We start from the raw sequence: 6,711 nt of genomic DNA on the forward strand, positions 1-6,711 counted from the left end.
ATGCTTCTCCGATCCTTTGGGTATTTCATCCTTTAAATTTCCCTCTTTTAAAACTCCTTGTTGCGCCTCCTTTATTTGAGTAGTAATGTTATTATGAATCATTATATTCATAGATTTTACTCGAATGGGTTCTCTGTCCTTCCTGCTCAAGGCATCGGCTACCACATTTGCCTTCCCCGGGTGGTAACGAATCTCAAAGTCGTAATCATTCAACAATTCAATCCACCTACGCTGCCTCATATTCAGTTGTTTCTGATTAAATATGTGTTGAAGACTTTTGTGGTCGGTATATATAATACTTTTGACCCCATATAAGTAGTGCCTCCAAGTCTTTAATGCAAAAACAACCGCGCCTAATTCCAAATCATGCGTCGTATAATTTTGTTCGTGAATCTTCAATTGTCTAGACGCATAAGTAATCACCTTCGTTCGTTGCATTAATACACAACCGAGACCTTGCTTTGATGCATCACAATAAATCACAAAATCATCATTCCCTTCAGGCAATGACAATATAGGTGCCGTAGTTAGCTTTTTCTTCAATAACTGAAACGCTTTCTCTTGTTCATCATTCCATTCAAATTTCTTCCCTTTATGCGTTAATGCAGTCAAGGGTTTTGCTATTCTGGAAAAGTCTTGGATGAACCTTCTGTAGTAACCAGCTAGTCCTAAAAACTGGCGTATGTGTTTCGGAGTTTTCGGGGTTTCCCACTTTTCAACAGTTTCTATCTTTGCCGGATCCACCTTAATACCTTCTTTGTTCACTATGTGACCGAGGAATTGAACTTCTTCCAACCAAAATGCACACTTTGAAAACTTAGCGTACAATTCTTCCTTCCTCAATACTTCTAACACCTTTCTCAAATGTTCACCGTGTTCTTGGTCATTCTTTGAGTAAATAAGTATGTCATCAATGAAAACAATGACAAACTTGTCAAGGTATGGTCCACACACTCGGTTCATAAGGTCCATGAACACAGCTGGTGCATTAGTTAAACCAAACGGCATGACCATAAACTCGTAATGACCGTAACGTGTTCTGAAAGCAGTCTTTGGAATATCATCTTCTTTCACCCGCATTTGATGATACCCGGAACGTAAGTCAATCTTTGAATAAACAGACGAGCCTTGTAGTTGATCAAATAAGTCGTCGATTCTCGGTAGTGGGTAGCGGTTCTTGATGGTAAGTTTGTTCAACTCTCGGTAGTCGATACACAACCTGAATGTACCATCTTTCTTCTTGACAAAGAAAACAGGAGCTCCCCACGGTGATGTGCTTGGTCGAATGAAACCACGCTCTAAAAGTTCTTGTAATTGGCTTTGCAGTTCTTTCATCTCGCTGGGTGCGAGTCTGTAAGGAGCACGAGCTATTGGTGCAGCTCCTGGTACAAGATCTATTTGAAATTCAACGGATCGATGTGGGGGTAATCCCGGTAATTCTTTCGGAAATACATCGGGAAATTCTTTTGCGACGAGAACATCATTGATGTTCTTTTCTTCAGTTTGTACTTTCTCGACGTGTGCTAGAACAGCATAGCAACCTTTTCTTATTAGTTTTTGTGCCTTCAAATTACTAATAAGATGTAGCTTCGTGTTGCCCTTTTCTCCGTACACCATTAAGGGTTTTCCTTTTTCTCGTATAATGCGAATTGCATTTTTGTAACAAACGATCTCTGCTTTCACTTCTTTCAACCAGTCCATATCGATTATCACATCAAAACTCCCTAACTCTACTGGTATCAAATCAATCTTAAATGTTTCGCTAACCAGTTTAATTTCTCGATTCCGACATATATTATCTGCTGAAATTAATTTACCATTTGCTAATTCGAGTAAAAATTTACTATCCAAAGGCGTCAATGGACAACTTAATTTAGCACAAAAATCTCTACTCATATAGCTTCTATCCGCACCCGAATCAAATAAAACGTAAGCAGATTTATTGTCAATAAGAAACGTACCCGTAACAAGCTCCGGGTCTTCCTGTGCCTCTGCCGCATTAATATTGAAAACTCTTCCGCGGCCTTGTTCATTCGTGTTCTCCTGGTTCGGGCAATTTCTAATAATGTGGCCCGGTTTTCCACATTTATAACAAACTACATTGGCATAGCTTGCTCCGACACTACTTGTTCCGCCATTACTCGTTCCGACACCATTTGTTCCTTTTGTTCTATTAACCCCTGGTCCGTAGACCTCACACTTCGCCGCGCTATGACCATTTCTTTTACACTTGTTGCAAAATTTGGTGCAGAACCCCGAGTAATACTTTTCACACCTTTGGCATAGCTGCTTCTGATTGTTGTTGTTGTTGCGGTTATTATTGTTGTTGGGATGATTGTTGTAGTTGCTGTTGTTGTTGTTGTTGTTGTTGTTGTTGGGCCGTTTGTTGTAGTTGCGATTGATGTTGCGATTGTTGGGATAATTGTTGCGATTATTGTTGTAATTGCTGTTGCTGTTGTATTGGTGATTCTTATCACCGTTTTCCTCCCACTTTCTTTTGACTTGCTTCACATTGGCCTCTTCAGCAGTCTGTTCTTTAATTCTTTCTTCAATCTGGTTCACTAGTTTGTGAGCCATTCTACATGCCTGTTGTATGGAGGCGGGCTCGTGTGAACTTATATCTTCTTGGATTCTTTCCGGTAATCCTTTCACAAACGCGTCGATCTTCTCTTCCTCATCTTCGAATGCTCCCGGACACAATAGGCACAATTCTGTGAATCGTCTTTCGTACGTGGTAATATCAAATCCTTGGGTTCGTAACCCTCTAAGTTCTGTCTTGAGCTTATTGACCTCGGTTCTGGGACGGTACTTCTCGTTCATCAAGTGCTTGAATGCTGACCACGGTAGTGCGTACGCATCATCTTGTCCCACTTGCTCTAGATAGGTATTCCACCATGTTAACGCAGAACCTGTGAAGGTATGCGTAGCGTACTTCACTTTGTCCTCTTCAGTACACTTACTTATGGCAAACACCGATTCAACCTTCTCGGTCCACCGTTTCAATCCGATCGGTCCTTCAGTTCCATCAAATTCCAAAGGTTTGCAGGCAGTGAATTCTTTGTAGGTGCATCCTACACGATTTCCTGTACTGCTAGATCCAAGGTTATTGTTGGTATGTAGCGCAGCCTGTACTGCGGCTATGTTTGAAGCTAGAAAAGTACGGAATTCCTCTTCATTCATATTCACGGTGTGTCGAGTAGTCGGTGCCATTTCCTTCAAAATAGTTAAATGGAACAAGTTAATCATACAGAATATTAAGAGTAGTTAATAGTATTTCGTAGCATAATATGAACTCATTTATAAAAGCTTTTTCTTCATATTAGCGTTTTATAAGTTTAAATTCGGGTAGTACCTACCCGTTAAGTTCATACTTAGTAGCTAATATACAATTCAACTACTACAATTCTATATGAAAAACTGATTGTAATAATATTTCGCGTTCAAACTTTTATACAATATTTTACAAACTTACAATACCGCTTATTTTACATAAAGCATGAAATATAGCACACAATAACTTTGATACAAGATAGTTGTGAAGACAATTCTAGCTAATACACAAGTCGTTCAGCAAAGGCAATAAAGACACGTAATTCATACGTCCAGAAACAAGTCATGCATTTTGGTTTTACTAGGACTACTTCCCATCCTTGGTCTTGTGCAACATAACCGTTATGGCCGTTGATAAGACAGCGTGTTGTAACGTCATCAAAGGGACGAGGGTTACGTAATGTTCAACAGTCCCGTAATAATCTAAAAACCTCATTTCTTACCCCAATTACCGACTCCGTCACTTGTGGAAACGTTTTGTTTAATAGTTGTAGCCCGATGTTCTTATTCTCACTTTGGTGAGAAGCGAACATTACTAATCCGTAAGCATAACATGCTTCTTTATGTTGCATGTTAGCCGCTTTTTCTAAATCACGAAGTCCAATATTCGGATATATTGAGTCAAAATAATTTCTTAACCCATTGCGTAAAATAGCATTTGGGTTCCCCGCAATATATGCGTCAAAGTAAACACATCGTAACTTATGGATTTCCCAATGTGATATCCCCCATCTTTCGAACGAAAGCCTTTTATAAACCAAGGCATTCTTGGAACGTTCTTCGAATGTCTTGCAAACTGATCTCGCCTTAAATAGTTGTGCCGAAGAATTCTGACCGACTCTAGACAAGATTTCATCAATCATGTCTCCGGGTAGGTCTCTTAAAATATTGGGTTGTCTATCCATTTTGTGTTTTTATACTGTAAAATAGACAAGAGTTAGATTCATAAAAAAAAATACTTATTAATACAAGCAATTTTTACATATATCATAAAGCATAAGCACACTATATTACATATATTACACCACACGAATACAACTATCTTATTCCGACTCGCTTGTTTCTTCTTATTCGGTTTTGGTTCGTTTTGCCAAGTTTCTAGGGATATATGATGTTCCCCTAATACGAGCCGTAATTTTCCACATTGGTTTAGAAAAACCTGGTGGTTTAGAGGTTCCCGGGTCATTGTTACAACTTAAGGACTTCGGGGGTTGACGATACATATAAAGTTCATCGGGGTTGGAATTAGATTTCTCTATTTTTATGCCCTTTCCCTTATTATTTTCTTTTGCCTTTTTAAATTCAGTTAGGGTAATTTCTATAACATCATCGGAATTCTAGTCGGAATCTGATTCATCGGAGAATTGGTAATCCTCCCAATATTTTGCTTCCTTGGCGGAAACACCATTGACCATAATTAACCTTGGTCGGTTGGTTGAGGATTTTCTTTTACTTAACCGTTTTATTATTTCCCCCACCGGTTCTATTTCTTCATCCGGTTCCGATTCTTCTTCCGGTTCCGATTCTTCTTCCGGTTCCTCTTCGGGAACTTGTGAATCAGTCCACGAATCATTCCAATTTACATTTGACTCTTCATTATTATTAGGTGAGTCAATGGGACTTGTTCTAGAGGTAGACATCTATCACATAATATCAAACACGTTAAGAGATTAATATATCACATAATATTCATATGTTAAAAATATATAGTTTCCAACAAAAATGTTAAGCAATCATTTTTAAAGAAAACACGGTCGAAGTCCAGACTCACTAATGCATCCTAACAAACTCGATAAGACACACTAATGCAAATTTTCTGGTTCTCTAAGACCAACGCTCGGATGCCAACTGAAATGTCCCGTTCTTATTGATTAAAAATGTTCCATATTAATTGATTTCGTTTCGAGGTTTTGACCTCTATATGAGACGTTTTTCAAAGACTGCATTCATTTTAAAACAAAACATAACCTTTATTTCATCAATAAAGGTTTAAAAAGCTTTACGTAGATTATCAAATAATGATAATCTAAAATATCCTGTTTACACACGACCATTACATAATGGTTTACAATACAAATATGTTACAACAAAATAAGTTTCTTGAATGCAGTTTTTACACAATATCATACAAGCATGGACTCCAAATCTCGTCCTTATTTAAGTATGCGACAGCGGAAGCTCTTAATAATCACCTGAGAATAAACATGCTTAAAACGTCAACAAAAATGTTGGTGAGTTATAGGTTTAACCTATATATATCAAATCATAATAATAGACCACAAGATTTCATATTTCAATACACATCCCATACATAGAGATAAAAATCATTCATATGGTGAACACCTGGTAACTGACATTAACAAGATGCATATATAAGAATATCCCCATCATTCCGGGACACCCTTCGGATATGATATAAATTTCGAAGTACTAAAGCATCCGGTACTTTGGATGGGGCTTGTTGGGCCCGATAGATCTATCTTTAGGATTCGCGTCAATTAGGGTGTCTGTTCCCTAATTCTTAGATTACCAGACTTAATAACAAGGGGCATATTCGATTTCGATAATTCAACCATAGAATGTAGTTTCACGTACTTGTGTCTATTTTGTAAATCATTTATAAAACCTGCATGTATTCTCATCCCAAAAATATTAGATTTTAAAAGTGGGACTATAACTCACTTTCACAGATTTTTACTTCGTCGGGAAGTAAGACTTGGCCACTGGTTGATTCACGAACCTATAACAATATATACATATATATCAAAGTATGTTCAAAATATATTTACAACACTTTTAATATATTTTGATGTTTTAAGTTTATTAAGTCAGCTGTCCTCGTTAGTAACCTACAACTAGTTGTCCACAATTAGATGTACAGAAATAAATCGATAAATATTATCTTGAATCAATCCACGACCCAGTGTATACGTATCTCAGTATTGATCACAACTCAAACTAAATATATTTTGGAATCAACCTCAACCCTGTATAGCTAACTCCAACATTCACATATAGAGTGTCTATGGTTGTTCCGAAATATATATAGATGTGTCGACATGATAGGTCGAAACATTGTATACGTGTCTATGGTATCTCAAGATTACATAATATATAATACAAGTTGATTAAGTTATGGTTGGAATAGATTTGTTACCAATTTTCACGTAGCTAAAATGAGAAAAATTATCCAATCTTGTTTTACCCATAACTTCTTCATTTTAAATCCGTTTTGAGTGAATCAAATTGCTATGGTTTCATATTGAACTCTATTTTATGAATCTAAATAGAAAAAGTATAGGTTTATAGTCGGAAAAATAAGTTACAAGTCGTTTTTGTAAAGGTAGTCATTTCAGTCGAAAGAACGACGTCTAGATGACC

This window comes from Rutidosis leptorrhynchoides, chromosome 1, assembly GCF_046630445.1.
Source record: "Rutidosis leptorrhynchoides isolate AG116_Rl617_1_P2 chromosome 1, CSIRO_AGI_Rlap_v1, whole genome shotgun sequence".
Taxonomy (NCBI): Eukaryota; Viridiplantae; Streptophyta; class Magnoliopsida; order Asterales; family Asteraceae; genus Rutidosis; species Rutidosis leptorrhynchoides.